This window comes from Coturnix japonica, chromosome 1 (assembly GCF_054131305.1).
Source record: "Coturnix japonica strain WE chromosome 1, WE-NBRP24, whole genome shotgun sequence".
Classification (NCBI taxonomy): domain Eukaryota; kingdom Metazoa; phylum Chordata; class Aves; order Galliformes; family Phasianidae; genus Coturnix; species Coturnix japonica.
The window spans coordinates 52999612-53020352 of record NC_140663.1 but is presented as its reverse complement, the minus strand read 5'-3'; the positions used below and the strand labels follow the sequence as shown (position 1 = coordinate 53020352).

General features: G+C 43.0%; 2 protein-coding genes across 5 annotated transcripts in view; one reads left to right on the top strand and one right to left on the bottom strand.

The window, feature by feature from the left end:
- MICAL3 (microtubule associated monooxygenase, calponin and LIM domain containing 3) overlaps window positions 1–20237 on the bottom strand; it is a 166115-nt gene extending 145878 nt beyond the window's left edge. For 2 of the 4 annotated variants that reach the window (XM_015864896.3, XM_085520566.1), the window contains exon 1: window positions 19456–20237. The gene's annotated coding sequence lies outside the window, so the exon portion shown is untranslated. Of the gene's footprint in view, window positions 1–5310; window positions 5581–19455 lie in introns of those variants that run through there. The other 2 variants (XM_085520391.1, XM_032443715.2) reach the window with 1 other exon arrangement.
- PEX26 (peroxisomal biogenesis factor 26) overlaps window positions 1–20741 on the top strand; it is a 28463-nt gene that overhangs the window by 1347 nt on the left and 6375 nt on the right. The gene's annotated exons all lie outside the window — the stretch shown is intronic.

Here is a 20741-nt window from a genome sequence, read left to right as displayed (position 1 = left end):
ATAATCAACATTTTCTTCCCTATGAGGATGTGAGATGAGGATGCGTTAGATTATTATTTGTTAGAATATGGGAAAATGGAAGTAGGTGGAGGAGAGGGTTCACAGTAGGGAATACTTCTTTAAATGCTCTCAGAGAGGCCAATGCTTATGGTGTGTCCATTGATTACTGGCTGAGCACTTGGCCTCTGAACAATCAGGAGGGCTGTCAGTTTAACAGTAATCTTTGTAAAATGCTAATAAGGACCCAATAATTCCCATTAGGGAATTGAAGAGCCATCTGCACTCAGAATGAAGCTGTCTATGGCATCCACAGCAAGACTTGTTAGACGTTTTGCTTTGCTGTCTTGGAATCCAGCAACAGAGAGCCTTAGTCATATGACAGGGTTATTTGCATCATTACACTGTCATTCCCAGAGGAGTTTTCACAATGCACTGTAAGAGGAAGACTTTAAACAAGTAGAACTAAAGCAAAAACAAAGCACTGTGCTTCCTTTACGTGTCTCTTTTTACTGCGTGCACGTGGTGTTCAGAATGGGAGGAGGGTGGAAAGCAATACCAGAGAGAGCTTCAGGCTAATAAAACACACCCTTGAGAGCACACAAGAACAAGGGGCTGCGATATCAGTACAAAATAGGGTTACTCCATATAAAAAAGCTCAGCTGAAATTCTGCACCTCAGCCTAGTAGAATACTGATGTTCCAGGCTTGCAGTGTTCAAGGTGAGCCCATTTCTGTGTCTTCCCTGAGGCTTTTACAGCTCTGCTGCTTAGCACTGGGCTAGATAACAATCACCTTGCCCCAGCAAAGCGGTGATTCTCTGTGAATGAGTGAATTGAGTGCCTGCAAGCACTACAAAACGGTGCCTCGGGTGAGCTGACCAGCAGTCGAGGCAGTAATCCCAAACCAAACCAGAGGGAAAATACTGTGGTTCAAGGCTGAGTTCTTGAAAGGCAGTGAGCTGCTGCTGCTCCAAGTAAGGTCACGTTATGGCACAGTACTCCGTTTTGAAAAATCAATATATAAAAACAGGGCCTGATTTTCTTTTAATATTCAGTTTCTAAAATAAATGACTAGAGGTTGAATAAGGCCAGCTGCAACTCCTGGTTGACCTCCAAGGCTGAAAACACTAAGATCTACCCAAGCGAGCTGTTCTGCTCTCACGATTAACTCTTTTTGCTTTAGGTTTTCCATTGTGATTAACCTGGATCTCTTTTACCATAATCTGAATCTACTTCTTAGTCTACCCATCACAGACAAAGGATCGTTCCTTTCACCTTTGCAGCAGCCTTTCAAGTGCACAGAGACTTATCAAGTCACTTTTTATTAACATTCTCCAGAAGTAAATCCCATTTCTTCTTATCTGTCTTCCTAGGCTACATTGTGAGACCTCTGGTGATACTCGAAGTTTGCATTCTGAGGCTCCCAGTTAGGCCAAGTGTTTCCAGTTGAAGTCTTACCACCATTATGTTGAACAGGAGAAGCACTTGCTGTGTTCTGCAAACATGCCTTCTATTTATATAACAACTTAGTACAATGTTTGCAGTGCTAGAGGGTTTCCTGTGCTTTCCACATAGATGTAAATTTATAAGAGTCAGGAAAACAACATGAAACCAAAGCAGCACTGAAGCATCTGAAATTCTCTCCATTAGCCAAAGCTCTTATCTCCTGTATAGAAGTGTTTCTGCTAAAAGTCGCTGCATTTAAATTGCTGCCTGCTGCAGGCAATTTCATTGGGGATCTCCCTGACGGATTGATTATATTGCCTTATTTTCTGATGCTCACTTCTATTTGGATTCCTAAGGCATATTTGCTTTGTGTAAAAGCAATATGTACACAAACCAGTGGCTGAATGTTTCCAAAATAAATGTTTCCAGAAGAAGCTGAGGGTCGGCAGAGAAAGTCCAGTCTACAGAAGTCTTAACATTTGTTGTCTTCTGTGTTAGCTGCAGCTGTTAGTAGGAAGAATCAACTTCTGGGAAAAATATGAAGAGCTTAATCCCTAAGCAATAACACAGGTGTTCGACTTGTGCCTGAAATACAAGGCAGAGGTCATCGAATACCCAACATCCTCTTGGATGCCAGTGGTTATTTATTGCATGAGCATTTGAATAACTGCAATCTTTATAAAATGAAGCTATTTAACCCTTTCCGCCACCCCTGAACACGCAAGTACACGCTAATCTTGAATGAAGTTGAATGATAGGGGTTGCAGCTGAATTCCAAATGTATTCCAATAAAGGAAAAGAAGCCTAACTCACTTAGAAAAGCTATTTTGTGAATCAGCAAGAAAAAGTGAAAGCTTCCCTCAGTAAACACTCCTCTGGTTTGACAGGGAAATAAAAAGCCAGACTATTGAGCCAGCAAATTTTGAGCATTTAGAAAAACATTCCTAATCCTTCATGCTAAGCAAATGCACATTCAGGTAGGAACCAGTAAGGACAGTTTCCTTGCGGCTACATGAAGATCTGCTGAGTGTTGAGTATAGACAGTATTTGGGAGCATTGCACAGGACACTGAGGGCCACAAAGAGTAGCCCAGATGAGTTTGACTTCATGGATCCTTATAGAACAACAACACTTGGATCTATAAAGACATGCAAGATCACCTTCAATTAGGAAAATGTATATATACAAAAAGACAACCATTGCCAAACTATGCAATTAATAAACGAAAACTCAAGAAATACAGCACTTCCTTTTATGCAGCAAGCCCTTGGGAAGGACTAGAACAATGGATTTAAATGTATCTTGATCAAGCACAATGGAAAGAAAGGCCTGTGATGTCATCACTGAGACATATAATTGGTTCTTGAGCTAATTTGGGCTACACCAGTCCTGCATAAGAGCTGCCTGGGCAGGGCTCCCCCTGGAAATGGTTTATTTGGCATAGCGTGTTAAGGTCTAGAAGGCACATTTAACACTTTGAGTTTAGCCCAAGGCATATTTTGTGTACTTGCTTTTAAAGCAACATCATTTTATTCCTTTAACCAAGCTGTATAGAGCAGCTTCCTTGTGTTGCCAAGAACAGGCCTGATTCTCAAACAAGTCTGCAAGTCTTCTTCAAGCTTGTAACTTACTCATGGTTAGGCTCTCTTTAGCAGAAGGCTCTGGGGTTGAGAGCCTTACTGTTTAACAAGTACTATTAGACGTATCCTTTGGCAAAGTATAAAGAAGACTCTACTTATGTGCCATCTAAATTCATCACTGTTTACAGAAGTATTAATAGTAAGAGGAAAGTAAATCAATGAAGTCACTTTATTGATCCTGAAAACGTGGAACTACTATTAATAAAACATGTTTATGTTGTTTTATGGATAGGTCAAAGTCCCAGTAGGGTGTGTTTGTCATTCTAATTTATGCACAGTTTCATCAACAAAGTATTTGTTATTGCAGTATTGTATTTATTCATCTCCTGTTGTCCTCCCCCACAGCCAGAACATCTGCTAGATGTTTCTGAATCTAAGCTTGTTGGGATAGGGCCCATTACTTTTACATATTTATGAACTGTGTGGTACACTGGCATTCATTCAGCAAAGACTGCTTCCCCAGGCTCATGTAGGAATGACATAAACCGGTACTGGCTTATGTGCAGGAGGTCTACATGTGCAGAGTTCACAGAGGGGCTGGAAATCCTGTTACATGCAGAAGTACTTAACCTCCACTGCTGAAAAGGAACAGAACTATCTGCTAATATCTGAGTGAGGCAAGAAGGCCAGAAAAAAAAAAAAAAGAGGAAGAACAGGTACTTACGACAACCTAAGGCATTATAATGAAAAGTAATTCAGTAAAACTGAATGAAAAGAGACATCTCTTAGCATCAAAATACTTTCAAATCTGAAGAAATATTCAAAACCAGTGAAAGATACAGTGCTTGTGTTAGTTGCAACAGAGTGAACAAAGCAGAACACAGAACTGGTTCTTCGGGTGGAAAAATGAACAAATAAATCATTTCTGATTTCTGTTTTTCTTGTTGTAGTCCAGCATCCCATGCCAACACTCACACAGGCCCATCTTTATGCTGTTTACACACTGAAGGGAGTGTATTCTGCCTTCATTGTGTGGAGAACTTACACATGTGACTCCCATTAGCACAAACAGAAACTACGTTCATAAATTTCCCTTTTGTGCACGGACTGAGCGGGCCTGTCACTATTTGCTTTTCTGGATGGGTTGCAAATGGTACCTTTCCAAAGTCAGAGCAGTAATATTTTCTAACCTTATGAAAAAGAATGCAGCCCATCTCCTCTCAACTGTGAGATCCATCTATGCTTTGAGGATCATCTCTCTGCCTAAGTCCGTGCCAGCAACAGAACACAAGCACAAGCACAGCCTAATAGCCTTAATGAGATTACAGCTACAGATGCCCCAGTGCTGCTGTCTGGCTGAGGAACAGAACAAGCACCGAGTTCATCTGAAGAAAAAAAATCCCCTTAACTTCCATGTGAGTGGGTTGCAGTTTGATCAGAATTTCAGAAGTACAGTGTGAGATCCATTTGATTTCTTTTTTCTTACATAATTTTTTTTACAAAGCAGCATATTCACATAGATCTTGGGATTTAAGTAATATTTTTCAGATAAAATCCTAAAACTGATGCTCTGTAGCCATAATGTATCTAGAGATGCCTATCATTAGCTATACTAGATAGATCTCACCTATGACCTTTCTATGTTTGTTTACTGTCTGTATGCTTGCCTATGATATCCATGTTCTACAGTGGAGTGTGGTGGATCTTTGCCAATATAATCTTTCTTTTTTTTTTTTTTTTTTTTTTTTTAATCAGCAGTTTATCTGTTGCACCTGTTTGTAACTCTATCCTACGTACAGAGAATACTCTCTCTGCACCTGTTCCAACCAGCGTTTGGTTTACTTACTGCTTAAATTCCTAATCTGAACAAAAACAAGTAAGTAAGTGTGTACAAAAAAGCCTGGAATTGAATGAAACAGCTGACCTTTGGATAGTACCATATCAGCTGGCTAGAATGCAAGACCTCGTATCAGTGCATTAAGGTACCCATTGTGCCGCTATGACTGCAGCCTGCAGATGCTGCCATGCAGATTTCATTGAGCCTCCTGGGTGCCAGTAAGAGAGAAACCCACCGCAAATAGCTAACTCTGAAGCTCCTGCAGGACTGCAGGAAAAGAAAATCTAGTAGCAGCCCCTTTGCAGATTTTGAATGAGGACTATTTAAAAGTGCTTGCACAAAAGAAAATTCCTCCCCTTACAAACAGGAAAACCCAGAATATCATAGTATCAAACAATAAGTAACATTTTCAGCAGAAGGAAGGGGAGGCCAGCTGGGTCAGTACTCACAGAGCATGGCTGTAAGGTCACCTTCTCCTGGCACAGTCTAGCTCCTCCCCGACGGGTGCTGGCAATTCACCCACCTGTGCCACAGCTGCCACCCAGAGCAGAGCTCCCTCGCTTCCCTCGTACCCTGGCTCCACATAAGGTTCTCAGATTGCTCAAACAATTTGCTCTTTTACTAGGCTTGCAGGATGAACTAAAAAACTAAGAAAGAAATGGGGTCTGGGATGCAAAGCTCCTTCTGTGCATCTCGCAGGGTACTGGGGAGATGGTGCGATGATGGCTCCGACTGCCACTTCGTCACTGTTGCTGTGGTAACGGAGCAGTGGTCTCCTGCGGCCTGGTAGCAGAGGCAGCAGCACGGAGAGCATGCATTGCCCCTTCCTCTGAGGCATCCTCTGGAAGAGGCAGGACCCCAGCACCTAAAACAGGCTCTGTCACACAGAGCATTTCATCCCCATATACACACTTTGGGTTACTCCCCTCGTGGAGCTCTATGGCGCCTGTCAGTCTCATTTGTATGGTATAGAGAAGCTGGCACAAACCCGAGAGCCTGTCACTTCCTCTGGGAAATACTGTGTCATGTGAAAACAGGAAAACAGCAACCTTGTTCTGGTAAACATCTGAGCATCACTGAATTATAGACTCACAGAACGGCTTCGGCTGGGAGAGACCTTAAAGCCCACCCAGTTCCAACCCCCCTGTGCCACCCACTAGATCAGGCTGCCCAGGGCAACACATGCTCACCAGTATTTGAAGAACAGTTAGGATGGAGGGAGATCATTCTGTCCCTTTCAGCAGGTGAATGAACAGCTGAGGCAGTAATGGGGTTTTTCTCTGCCAAGATTTTCCCTGCCAACACGACTCTGAGCAAGTCTGTGAGGCCCCATCCACAGCTACAGCAAAGCTGCAGAGCAGGGAGAGATCCTTTGTTCGTGTCCCCTGAGCTGAAAAGTCTGGATGTGACCCCTTCTGAGGCTTAATATTGATGTTTTTTACTTGTTTTAGTCATTATTATTACAGCATTGACATTAATGGTAATATGACAGGACAGTCTACAGCAGTAGAGACCTACAGACCCTGTGCTCTTTGTAGAGAAGTCAGGACCACAGAGCAGGCATTACTTTGCTGGACGATGAGCAATTCAGGTTTGTTTTGGAAAGCAAATCTTCGGATAGTTAAATAATACCACTTGTTTACATGAGATTATTTATCTCACCTTCTTAATAAAATGTTGGTAACAGTTCTTTGTTGCTTTCCTTATTATTCTCTACCAATGCCAATGCTTCTTTCAAGGTAATGGATTTCCTCTCTCAGGACACCAGTAACAAACACAGCTTTGTGTGCACGTAGGTGGTACGGACAGAAACAAATATGCATAAGTTAAAACCCACGCATTTGTTCTCTTGATTAAATTTCCTGTCCTCACTTTTAACTCAGATTGTTTGAACTTTTCCTGACGGTAGCTTATCACCATTTGCTAGACAAAGACAAGTCTCTAGATGCCAAATTCCAAATATTAAAGATCCCGTCATGACAGTGTATTAAATACCTTTTTACCCCAATATAATGGGAAACAGCAGAGACAAAACCAGCTCAGAACAGCAGTATCAGCCAGATGGGTTAGAGTGCACTGAACGAGATTCAAAATCTGTGAGTAGGCTAAAAAAATCAACAACAACAATACCAAACTTATTTTATTCTTCTTTGCCTCTGGCAAACACAACAGTGCTGAAATACTGCTTTATGAAAAGTGCCTCTGCAAAGCAGCTAAGCCCATCTAGAGCCAGTCCCAGTAAGTCTGGTGCCTGCACATTGCAGATGCTGGGCTTTAACAGCATCCCCTCCCAGTCCTTGCATGGCAGCTTAGAGGCTTGTTCAAGCTATGGGTATACCCAGAGTTATAAGCACCTGGCTCCATACAAATATAAGCTTACTAAAAAAAATATGAAAGCATGTAATAAAAACCCATGTTATAATGGCCATTTTATGGTCCTTCCTCAGTAATTTTAAATGAGAATGCAATAAAATCAGAAACTGAACTGCATGCTTAATATTACATAGGGGAAATACTAGCTGGTAGATATAATTAGATATATCTATCTTGCTGACACACACACACACGTACCAACATTTTTATGCTTGGCTTGGTGGAAAAGACTTGCTGCCTCTGGGTGTGACAGCACAAAGCCACTCAAAATGAAGCTGTCCCCCGAAGAAGGCAATTCTGAGAGGGAACAGTGCTGAGTAATGAACGTCACAGAGGGATGTCAGGGAGAGGAGGTGGCTGGACTTGGCCTGAAGCATTGAGAAGCCTTTTCTGTTTGCAGCTTTATCCTCTCACAGCCTGAGCAGTAGCTAGAAGTATTTAATGGGATCACGAGGGCTGTTGTACCATTACTCTCAGAGGAGGGTATAAAAATGACAGCAGCTAATAAGCACCATTTTCTCATCAGTTGCCTCATCAGACTAATTTTGCAAACAGAAAGCTTTAGAGGCTAAAGGGCTGGAAATGACATTCAGACTGCTGAGTCCAGGCCAATGCCTACGCATCTCAGTCTCAACCACAAACAAAAAGAGAATTAAATGTACATCCACAGGAGGGCACAGATTTCGCCTAAACTGAGCTGGAAGGCTAACGCTGGCGCATTCATTCTTCCTTAAGTTTAAGAGGCAACAGGAGCAGCATGAAAGTCCTTTTGTCTATAAATGTCCAAACCACATTCCTAGGTGTGAAGTTCTCTCACAGAAAGGACTGCCTTGTCTGGAGTTCATGACTGAGGACAGCAATAAACCCTTAAAAAGCCCACAAATGTGGTGGATCAGGGTGGAAACAAGCCTGTCATTGAGAAGACAGTTCAGAGAAGGGGTCCTTGTGTCTGAAGGAGGGGGCTGGCTGATATGAAATGGAGAGATGTGTGTGTGGTCCAAGAGCAGGATAAAGGCAGGGAGTGTGTTTATGCGTGTAGGAAGGGAGTGGATTGTTTGCAGTGGGAGTGCGTGCATATGATTTAGAGATGTCACAGTGGAAAACGATCTTATTGGCCTTTTCACTTTTCCTTTTTCTAGCCACTGAAGGTTTGACAAGTTCAATTTTCCAGACACAGCAATGAAGTATCTCTTATAGTACTGTCATCATCAGTCACTAATTAGATAACTCTGACACAAAACGTGGGACAAGATTTATTGTCCATCTAAATACTGAGGTTCAATTTTGCTCATAGTGTCCCTCTCCAGATGTTTTTCTTTTCACATCCATTTCATTTTTTCCACTGTGATCTACACTCAGCCTTATCAGCAAGCATCTATGCAGTTTTCCTATTTTTAAAAGAGGGGAACACATTCGCTCTGTTTTTGCTTGTAAATCTGTGGTGCATAGCTGGTAAAACTCAGAGTGAGATTTCAAGGCTATTCTAAGTTACCACCTCACTAAAATAGATTATATGCTAAGCAATGTGAATATGCAAAGCTTTTTATTTATTTATTTATTTTTCCCTCAAAACATTTCCATATCTGATGTTCATGAAGATCCTTGCTCCTGCTTGTCTATACTCTTATTAACTGCAGTTATGCTCATGCCTGTTATTGATGGGTTTCTGGAGAGCTCAGCAACTCAACAATTTTATAACAGCATTATAAATAATTCAATCAACTGTTCTTCCCCACATCTAGATCTCACTTATTAATGGGCTTTCTTTCTAGGCAGTATTTTCTCATCTCTCATCACCATCCAATCTATATTCTTGGAGGATGAATGTAATTAGTTTTGCAGTCCTTCTGCCAAAACTTCTACCAACTCCAGTCCGAAATTTGCCCAAAGAATGCTTAATGATGGCCTGTAGGAGTTGGTCCTATTTCTGTACACTGGGAGCAGGCTGAGTGAACACAGGTGGGCAACACAGTCCCACGGGCATCTGAATCCCATGGGAGGGTTTAACTCACAAGTATTTTAAGAGAAGTATGAAAGAGTGGGTTGGGATGCATGAGAGAAGGAGGATGAAGAACATGGGGGAAAGAAAAGAGGGTGGAGAAGCAGAGCAAGTTAAAGATTTTCTGTGATTAACCCATGTTAAACCCTGTTTGGCTGTGGGTTTGTTTTTGTTGGTTTTGGTTGTTCGTTTGCTTGGTTGTTTTTATATTAATCTTTTCAAATAACAGAAGAGCTAATTTTCTCTCTCTCCCCTTTTCTATCAGCAGACAGCTGTGTAAATATTTTAGCATGTGATTGTGGAAGCACAACACTAAAAACTTCTGAGTTGTGCCAAGAGTCAAGTACAGGAAAACAAAAGGCAAAAGCCTGGTGTAGGTCTCACTGCCAGGACTGTCCATCCCCAGGAGAACTGGGCAGAGGAAAAAGGGGGAAAAAAAAGGAGGTCTAATAGCTTTCATTGCTTACAGTGACAGTATCCCAGGTCATAAGGAAACACAGACTTGTAGTCTTTTATAAGACAGGTAGCAAAGGTATCAAAGCAATTAGCAGTCTATTAAATCTCTGCTTTCCTAGAGTTGTTGGCTTTATCTGCAGCACCAATTGCTTGCATTGTACTTGTACAAGATACCAAGTTATCAAGTTGCACGTACATTGAAAACCCAACTTACACCTTACAATATGTGAGCCTTTGAATGTGGGAAATCAATGCTTTGTGCTCAGTCTGAGGCTACACTGGCCTGGCCTGAAACACTTCTTCCAGCAGTTTTGGGGGTTCATCAACAAAGAAGTGATCCAGGTCAGCCAACTAAAGATGCATTTCTTCACAGGTTCTCTGAGGAGTTTATGCCACATATGTGTGGGCAGCAGGCGATAATGAAAGCCTAAATACGTCACAGCCAGGAATCCAATTGCACAGTGATTCTCTGCCAAAGACTCCTATCTTCTTACTGCAGGAGAATGACTTTGTCCTTAAAAAACTCAGCTTTCACTTGCAGTATCTTGACAGAACAGTTTTATCTTTCCCTACTGCTTAAGATAAAGCAGTAGATATATAGCCATGCCCTATTTTCCTGCAATGGAAAATGCTAAGTTTTGCAAAGGAATGTGCAAGAAATTAATCTTGCTAGTGAGCAGTTGAAGGAGTAAGATTTCTTACCGAAGCTGGTCATAATTCTCTGCACTGAAACATAGAGCTGGCTATGCTGCGTGTCATCTCCTATTCTACAGAACTTAAGCAGGTGGTTATTAAAACTGCAATAATTGCACCCACGGTGAACACACTGCAACCCTAAAGAAATACATTCTTCTTTCCATCAAAGACAGCAAAATCATTTCATCATTTCAGGAAGCTTTCATAGTCCACACTTCCTCTAACAATTTTCATTCCATTTCACTTAATTACCTGAATTATTAATTAATGTTAATCAGCTAATGTTTTGCACAGTGCTTCGGCTTAGTAAAATACTGTATAAATCCTTGGTATGAATGATTAATTAGGCTATTTGCTTTACCACTGTTGCTTTCTATTCTCTCACTCTTTTCCACATTGCCCTTCAGAGGCAGTGGCCAGGATGAAGTCAGCGCTGCCATGGTTATTGTTTCCAGCCTAAGCTTTGCAGCCCGCATTACCATCTGGTCATGGCTGTTTGAAGATGGTAGCTTTTCCAGCAGTGCCATTTTTATGGAATCTGAGTGAAGATCTCACGCCCCTTAGCAGCATTTTCACCTTGCCACCAGGCTCAGATTCCAGCCTTAGCTGCAGCTATCCCCTTACCACATCTGCACAGCGAGGAGACAGCATGACAGCAGGAAAAAAAGGGTGGTTGCAGCCTCCCCCAGAGGGAGATTTATTTCCAAACTGACTCCTGAAAATATCTGCAATTCTGTGATTCCTTCAGAAAACCTATCCAATATTCGATGTCAAAGAGACTACAGACTACAGCAGAGCTGCAGCCAACATAGCCCCAAATGACAGAGAGAAGGCTTCTCTGTGACAGAAATTCCACCCTTAGCAAAAAGGCTTGAGGCCTTCCAACTTCTCCACAGCCACGTATGTCTCTGAACAGGCCATTTACAACTAGATGTAGAAGTTTTTCCTTTTGGGTGTCTCAAGTTCTGGTTGTTCTGAGAGACAGAGACACAGTTTAAAAACAAGATGGTACACATCTCTCCAATGGAAGTCAGCAGGCTTCATAGTCATTGTCTCCGCAGATCAGATGAGGTAAACACACAAAAAAACTTGGTTTGCTTTGTTTTTCTTTAGCTGTCAACCATACAAATTCTGCTTTATAACGGAGAGGCAAGTCAAGTTCTTTCCTCCTTACTCATAAGTAATGTTCAACAGGCCAAATCAGGCCACAGTGATGCCAAAAATATAACTCTTTGGAACTTGGTAAACAGTTTTGTTGATACTGCTGAAAATGGAGAATTGTTTTCTTAGTGTGTTGGCTCTTCAGAGCTAATGACAGCTCATTTCTTTGAGTCACTGAGCTTGACAGACCCAACTGTGAGTGCAGCCGGGGCAGGCAGAACTGTTAAATCGCATGATCATCTTATGCACCACTTTAACTCCTTCTAGAGTGTCCTAAGCAAAGGGTTGTCTCACATTCAAAGACATCAAAGTCTAGAAACAAAGACCGTGTAAAGCTCCCCTTTTTCTTGCTAGTTCACTCCCAGACAAGCATAGGACTGTTTCTAAGCCACAACATTCGAGTATAGTGCTAAGGGCAAGACTTCCCTCCCTAAACAGAGGTGTTGTGCTGTGAGGAAGAGAGAGCCAAATCTTGTGGGAGAAAGGAAAGAAGAGAGGAGAGCAACCAAATCATTCTGCTTTCTAATTCCCCCTTTCTTTTGTATTCTCACTTTGTGAGCAGCTCTGGGCATGCTTTTGGAGAGTGAAGCCCTCCTTTCTTCTAATCCATCTCATCTGGGCCCTTGTGATGTCTCAACCATTGCCAACAGCATCAGCTGCTAGCCAGGACAGGTAGGCAAAGTATCTCCCACACCTCCTCCAGGTCAGTCCTGCAGCCATGCCCAGGGGCCTGCCCAGCAGGGGTGCAGCACAGTCCTCAGGATCTGCAGCAAGACAGCAGCTGGGGAGCACAGAGACAGAGAACAACATGGAAGAAAAGCAAAGGGAAACAAATGGACAAATGCAGGGAAGAAATAAACAGAAAATTTCTAAGGAAAATCTCTTTGAGCCACTTAACGTGTTTTAATTTAATTTCTGGTTAAAGCGCCGGAAATAAGGCACACTTGTCCTGAGGCCTGTCTGTGCATGCAGACATGGAGGCTTAATACAGGCAGCATGGAGAATGGGATTGAACATGCATATGTGCACGTTATATATATGCAGTACCAACAGCTCTGAGAAGTGAAGGACTGTGAGTCAAGCCTTGCATCACGATGGGTTTTTGATCTTTAAAGAAAACAAAGCAAAGCAGAACAAAACAGGACTGTGAGCACTTGTGCTGAAAGCATGAAGGTGGAAAAAAAGAGGTGAGGACAAACAGCAGTGATTGCTGAAGTCTGTCTGCCTGTCTGTCCACCTGTGCTGGAGAAGGAACATAAGCTGAGTTCTCAGCAGCTGTGTAGGGTACTGCTTTACACAGAGAGAACTGCCAATTTGTGCTGTCATGATTGATGGACTTATTCTGATGAGCAAATGCTAAGGTTGGATCAGCATGCAGTAAGAGTACGTTGATTTGCTTTTATATTTCGTGATCAGAAGGCAAGGAAGCAGGCTTACTGGGGATGAATGGGCAGAAGAAAGGAACTGTAGAAAAGAGTTCAGACTTCTTTCACCAAATGAAGAAGGAAGCAATATATGGAACTTCCTTACATTTTGCTACAGCACTCTGCAAAAAACAGCAGACTGGTTTCCATGGCTCATTAACTGGGCTATTGCTGTTTCATGAAGATCAATGTATCATTTAATAGAAAGAGGCTTTTCAGCTCTTCAAGATATTATCTGTTGATGACTACCATGGTATTTATAAGCATATCCATCAGTGTAACAGCAGGAAGCAATTCTCTAGGGGGCAAATTGGGTGGATTCCCCCCATTTAAATGCCATTATGGATGCAGCTTTCTGTATAGGATTAACCACTTAACTCAGTGAATCCTGAACATCATTGGCTATTGTTCACGAAAATTGATGATCTCCAGGGCTTAGCTGTGGGATGGTTGACTTGTTTTCACTGTCAATTATCTTTTCAAAGAATAAGGTTCTTTGTTAACCTCTGATTTGCTGAGTAAAGTGAAGGCAGCCTAATATGCTTCACGATTCTTTTCTACCCCTACGATTCAGGCAGCTCTAGAGACTGAGTCCCATGATTGTCCTATTTCTGGCCAGTCTGAATCTTCAGCTGTCACATGAACAGTGAGAACACAGAGCCAGCTTTGATCACAGCAAACTTGGAAAACAAAAAGCAGTGGTTTGGAAGATGAAGGCACAAATTTTGTGCACATAATGCAAAGTGTTTTAATGCTTCCAGCCCAATTTTTGGTAATGACTTACAGAGCTAAGACTATTTTGCAAGTCAGTTTATTTGGGGATTTAGTATTCTCTGATTCCAACTTCTAAAATAATCTAAGTACCTCTCTAGTATTGAGTTTCGTCTGGTGAACACACCTTTTGGCTTGAGAGAATCTTGCAAGGGGAACTTGGAATAGGATTATTGTTCTGGCAGCTGATAGCACCTAGGGAACATTAACTGCTGCTTAATGTTACATGAGAAATACAAGATGCTGAGTCCTGCCATTGGTAAGTGTTCCTGAGCACAAATTACACATTTGAGCTACTTATCGCTCTGTTTCCAGTTGTGAAAACTATGAGCAGCCATGTCTTTTCAAACTAGCCACTACCTCCTGATCTGCCTATTTCTCTTAACTTTCCACATGCTACAGGGGCCTGTGTTACACTGGCCTCCACCCTAACAACTTGGTTGCTCCTGGTACCAGCCTAACACTCCAGCAGGCAACTGTAGTCTCTCCGTCTACTACCCTTCTAGTGCTTTCTCACAAATATATTGCGTGAGAAATGTGAGGGCAGGTGCTCTCTATCACTGAGTACTAAAATGAAGTTCCTAGGCTCTGGCAGAAGACATCCAAGTTGCCACCCCTGCAAGACTGGTCAATGTTTATGCAGGGGTCTCATTATTTAGTACTTGAGTAATTTTCTAGTATATACAAGTGCAGCATACTTTCTTTGCTTTGCTTTACTTCAGTGCATTTATTTTCACTTAAAGTTCTCAGAATGCTTCATAAATATGACATAAACATCGCTCTCTATAACTACCTGAAAGAAGTTGGCCTCTTCTCCCAGGTAACAGCAATGCAACGAGAGGCAATGCCCTTAAATTCTGTTAGGGGATCGTCAGGCTGAGCGTCAGGAAAAACTTCTCAGAAGGAGCGGTGCTGCATTGGCACAGGCTGCCCAGGGAGGTAGTGGAGTTGCTGTTCCTGAAGGTATTCAAGAACCATGTGAATGCGGCACAGAGGGACATGGGTTAGTGGGCATAGTGGGGAGGTGTTGGTAGTTGGACTGGACGATCTTAGAAGTCTTTTCCAACCTTAACAATTATATGATAAACAACAAAATTCATACACTTTCTCCAAGGCAGTAAAGGCAATGACATTAATTGAGAAGATGTTCAGAGAAACTTTATAGGATGAAATTTCTAGTCAATTTAACTCTACATCTCAAATGACTTGAAATAATTCAAATGCTTGATGTGAGCCTACTCAGGACACTTTTAATGTTTAGCTAAATCAAGACACTTGTACAAGTTCACAAATCAATAAAGTTGGTTTAAAATGCCTGCATTCATATGGTTGTTCAACCATTCTGGAAATGCTGAGAACAGCTTAGGAGGTTATTTTTTCCATCCCCATGGGCACTAACATACCTTCAGTGCCCTGACCAGCCTCACCTAGGGCTCTTACCCTGCCCCTTCCTCTCTGCAATCCAGAGATAGGAGTTCCATTTAAGCTCCATCCTGGGCACCCACATCTGGCCTAATAATGTACACTGTGTTGTAACTGTGCACGTCTGTGGCCCAGTCTCTATCTTCTGAGTAGACCTTGGACCTGTGCTGCAGTCCTATCTCCAGCTGCTCCTGGCATGGACCCTGAACCTAATACATCACCATGCCTTGTCTCATGTTGTTGATGAAGGCTGTTATCAGCGCTCAATGTTTCCAACCCTCTTTGAATCCCATAGATGTGACTGCACCCTGCACAGAGGGCACTGCCCTGGCCTTCCCCGTGCTCACAACTTGTCCTCCATGGAGAAATCTTGCTGTTTTCCAAAGCTCTTGTCTCCACAGCCATGCTGCTCTCACACTGGAGATGATGGAAAAGATCTTGCGAGCATCTCAGTGCAGAGTCCAAAAGCCAGCCTGGTCCAAACTCTTCTCAGCAGGAGCTTAATAGCAGCCACTGGTTTTGCAGTGAATTAGTTGACAAGAACTAACAAACTGTTGTGTTATTGCTCTCCACAGATGAGCCAGCACTGGTCTGAGGTAAAAATCATTTGTGGTGGGAACACCATGCTGAATTCCCCAGCTAGATCTGCCAAAGGACGACGGCAATGAGCAGCAGGAAAGTTATAGCTTAAAGTTCACTTTGCCTAAACCAAAAATACTTAAAATGCAACTGTTCTGATCTATGGAAGAGTTCCAAAACATATTAATTGCAGCTTATTAGCTTTTCCATAACAATTCAAACAAGTTCTTTCAGACTGTCTACACCGAGTCACTGTTTGGAAATAAATATTTTGGATCTAACCCTAAATGAGAAATTATTTCATATTTAGTAATACAGACTGTTTTCAACTTTCTCTGCATGCATGCAGAACAAAAAAAGTAGTTGAAAATTCTGGCCTTTCTTTGCTGTCTGCCCAGGCTGCTTTTAAAGGAGAGACAGCGGTCAGGTTCAGGGCTGCCCTTCCCTCAGTGCCAAGAAGTAAACAAGCATGTTTAAGGCAACATAAACTAATTAGACACCTAATCCTACATTTGTCTCCATCCAGTACTGCTATGACGCGGCTGAGAAAGACAAGAAGGTCCAGCAAGAAATGGACAGAGAGAAAGAGAATGTTAATTTGCAGCAGAAATAGGAGGCAATATAATGCTCTAGGCATTAGCTTTACACAAACTATGACCATACCTCTCAACCCAGTAATGCTCTAAAATAGCACACAGATCTTCAAAAGGAGGCGAAAAATCCTACCATAAAAAGAGATGTTGCTTTTTCATTGCCTACGTAAAAAAGCTTAGAGACAATTTAACAACAAAAAGTAACAGCTTCTTAATTAATATATGAAGTTTGTGAGCAAACCGTTAAGCAGCGAAGCCCTGACCGACTCCCTGCCACAGCCCAGGTGCTGGAGGGAAATGCAGCTGCACATTTGCCCTGAAACACAAGACATGGGCTGCATCAGTGAGCAGCCCCTTCTCAGCTGATGGTCTTGAGAACTGAAGATGCTGCTACTGAGCACAGCACATTCTGGCTTTCCTAAAATAACATCTAATTACAACCTGTGTGAGCATCGCAAGATTTGGCCAAATAAGAACCAGGTCCAGCATGCTGAAGTGTAAAAGAGTTTGCTAATGTCTGACATTTTCTGCAATTTCCACTTCAGAAGGCTGAACATGCAGGGTCTGTTTATAGTGATAAACAGGCAAACAGGATTTAACTGACCCACGCTGGTGACAGCCTTCAGTATTTTCTCACAGGTAATAACTGGTTGCAGAAAAGAAGCCTGAGGCTTTTGAATGAATGGCTCACCTTACCGTGATGAAATGCCCCACCCAGCACCAATTATTACTATTATAATGGTAACAGCTAAAGAAAAAGTAACAGCTGTTATACTTTGCTGTTCTGCCACGTCTGGCATTTTGTGTGATATGGAACAAAGAAAAAGGCATCATTAATTTAAAATACTGACCTTTGCTTCAGAAACCCTCTGCCATTATATGAGAAAAACACAAGTTACTACAAGTTATGAAAACAAGTCTGTGTTTCCAGTTTTCTGGTTTCCAGTGTTTGCACTTGACACAGTGTTTGTGTCTGTGATGAAGGTTAAAACAGGAATTTGCTCATGCTTTAATGTCATGTGATATCCCCCAATTGGACTGTGACTATGATTACCTCCATAGTTTTCTCTCTTGTCTTCCTCCATCTTTGCCTGTTATTTATATGGGTTTTCATAAGGCCAGTATAAGAGGTCGGTGTTTTAAAAACCAGTAACTAGGAGCAGTTATCAGCTATCAGCAGGTGATCTCAAAAGCAGGTGAGGAGCCACTTACTAGTTCTAGGTTTCAAACAACAGGTTTGATTCTGTCCCATACTAAGTAAAATAAGAAAGCAGAAGGTCGTGCTTGGCTGGCTGTTTGGTGCTCAACAAGACAGTGCTCATCTTCACACATCCAAAGGCTCTAGTGACAGCCTGCCAGGAGCCAGAGGGAGCCCTGAGACCAGGTGAACTGAAAGGAACTGCAGCCAGCTACTTTTGTGTTTAATAAGGATGTGCTGCTCATGGAAATTACAAGTGAATTACGGGTTCTGGTGTGTAATGGCCTAGCCAAACCCAAACAAAAACACGTGCTGCGAGGGACAGTGCTGCATGCTGGGATCTCATTGCTTTATAAATAGCTACAACATTCTGCAAAACAACACAGTTTTCCTAGAGACTGTCCTTTCTTCAGCTCTGTTTACGATGCCTTTATACAATGTGTGACTCTGCTCTTTGTTTTTATATGGGTGTAAAGGTGTTTCTTCAAATCAAGTCAGAAGGCCTCATTGTTTCTAGCTCCTGGTCTCCCTAATGCTGCTAATCCCATATTAACAGCCTACTGACACAGAAGAGACCACAGAAAGGAGTGACTGCCAGCAAGTGCCCCTGGCCCTGTGACCGCATGCTGGTCAGATCTGGATTAATACTTGAGGCGATTTACCCCAGGAGGCCTTGTTACAGGTGCCTGTAACTCTAAACTCTCCTTGAACTGCTTTGGGGGAGGAGAAGAGAGCAACATGTACATTAACAGCTGGTGAAATACAAACAAGGCTCTTCTGTACCTCATCCCCTTTCTTTTCATCTATAAAATCAGGGTGACCACAACCAAAAACCCTGGATTTTGGAGCAGAGGTACAGAGCCAGGCCTCAGCACCCCACCCACAGAGTAAAATCCACGGTGAAGTCCTTCCTCTCTTACCTGTCACTGACAGCAGATTTGCTTGAATTTATCTTTTCTGGTTACCAGAGATTGTTATCCAGGAAGCAAGATGCAGCCAAACACATTTAACTTCCTCTAGTATTTTTGTAGTGATATCGCACAGCTGTATAGGCGAGTCTAGGTACAAGAATGACTCTTACAGCCTTAAAAAGAGTTTACTCCATTTGCACCTAGCGAAGGCTGGAAAAGCAGCACAATCCTCATTAGGCATTGAGCTCCATGTGATAGCTCAGTTTACCATTCTAAACTGCCACACACATCTCCATGGCCTGGCACAGCTCCTGCTTTTACAACCAGCTGTGAGAGGTCGCAGGCCTGGGCTGGGGATTCAGCATTCCTCGTCTCTCCCGGGATGGTTCTATGGCAGAACAGTTTCATTTAGCTTGTTAACCAATTGCCAGTAACACAGGTAATTGTTCCTGGCCTGAAGTTCCATAACTGAGTTACTGTCATTTGCAGGCCAGGGACCTGCCAGAGTTTGGTCTTCAAGGCACCACACTGTCCCCTCTAGGAAGAGCGGTGAAGTACAAAAACATACCATACCTTACAGAGACATTAAGTTGACCCATAATAATAATTATTATTATTACAAGGCTGCTCTAGTTTCTTAGTTTCTTAGCCAACAGCCCCACAACTCACACAGCTGTGCTACTCAGTGCATCTCCCATCTCTTCCCTGCCCTTCTCTGCCTCCAAAGAAACACACTGTTGTTGCAGCTCACGTGTCCTTTCCATAGTCCTTTATTAATAAAGATCATCTGCATGGAAGCGGGATCTGACTCACCCCACAGCACAGCTGCCCCTGCTGCTGTTTTCCCACCTGAAACAACAATTCCCTTTCCAAAGTCCCTTCCATCGCCACAACAGCCGGCTCCGCTGTCACCCAGGCAGCGCTGCACCCTCCTTCTAAAGAACAGAATATTCTTGGCTGCTCTCCCCAAGAGCTGTTTCTGAACCGAATCTTTGTGTAATGCAGACTCACCTCTTTTTCATGCCGTCTCGCTCCTTTTCAGAATCCCAGTGAGGATCATTCGGTCAGTGCGAGGCTTTTTCAAAATTGATTCCTTATCCATATTTGGGAATTTGTGCTGGGCACTGGCTGGTACAAGCCAGAGTCTTCCCACAGTGCACTTTGGGACTTGTAGTTCCCAAAAAGGAATGTTGTTTTCCCAATTGCAAGAGCCAAGCAACGGTAACAGAAATCCATAAAGCTTTTATCTCTGCCTTTGCTTAGCTGCTGGGCCCTGCATTCTGAGCTGTCTCTGTGCTGTGCCTCTGGCTTAACATGCGTGGGGCCCCTTCCACAGCCTGCAGCACAGCGCACAGACAGACATGCTCTGCCAAAGGCGCTGCAGTGGGTGCTTGTCCCTGCAAGCAGCACCCAGGGAGCCAGCATCAGTATACGTGATTTTTTTAATTACTAGTGGACCAGCATTGCAAAAAGTAGTGTAATAAATCATGCCTCTCCTGTAGAGATTCATTTTATGAAGAGGGCTTTCAGAGTGCAATAGTTATTTTGCAATTAGGACACCCTATTGTTTCCAAATACCAGCTAAAGAAGAATGTGACACATTTTATATCGCTGCTGTGCAGAACCAGCAGTGATGCTGTTCCTATTACCCAACTCCATTTCATAGCTTAAGCCGCCTGAAGCAGAAGGCTCTCTGGCTGAAGAGATCTCAGGAGAACATACTTTGAGGAGAGAAAGGTGTGTACCCACCCCACTAGCAAATTGCATCAGCCGTGAGCAAAGAACACTCGGCTCCTTGCCACCCCAAAGCCCTCCTCCCGCTGGCAAGGAAAACCAATGGACTACAGCTGTACTGGCTTACTTCACAGTAACCACCTCCTGCGCTTAAAAACTGATGTGGGCAGGTCGACATGCTTGTGGTTGGTGACATCTGGTGGTCCCGAGGGGAAAGGCAATGGCTGTGGCCGGGCCGTTCCCTCTTGTCCTATTGCCATTCAGCTGCGCTGGGGGAGGTTCTGGCTGGGTACTAGGAAATATTTGTTCTCAGGGGTGGTTCTGCGTTGGCACAGGCTGGTCAGGGCGGTGGTGGAATCACCATCCCACGGGGTGTTCCAGAACCGTGTGGATGTGGCACAGAGGGACGTGGTCGGTGGGAATGGGCTGGTGATCAGACTGGATGATCTTCGTGGTCTTTTCCAACCTTAGTGATTCTGTGATTCCATGAACGCGTGTTACTGAGGCAAAAACAGAGATATCTCAACACCCTGAGCAAAACTGTGTCTCACGCAGGTACAAAA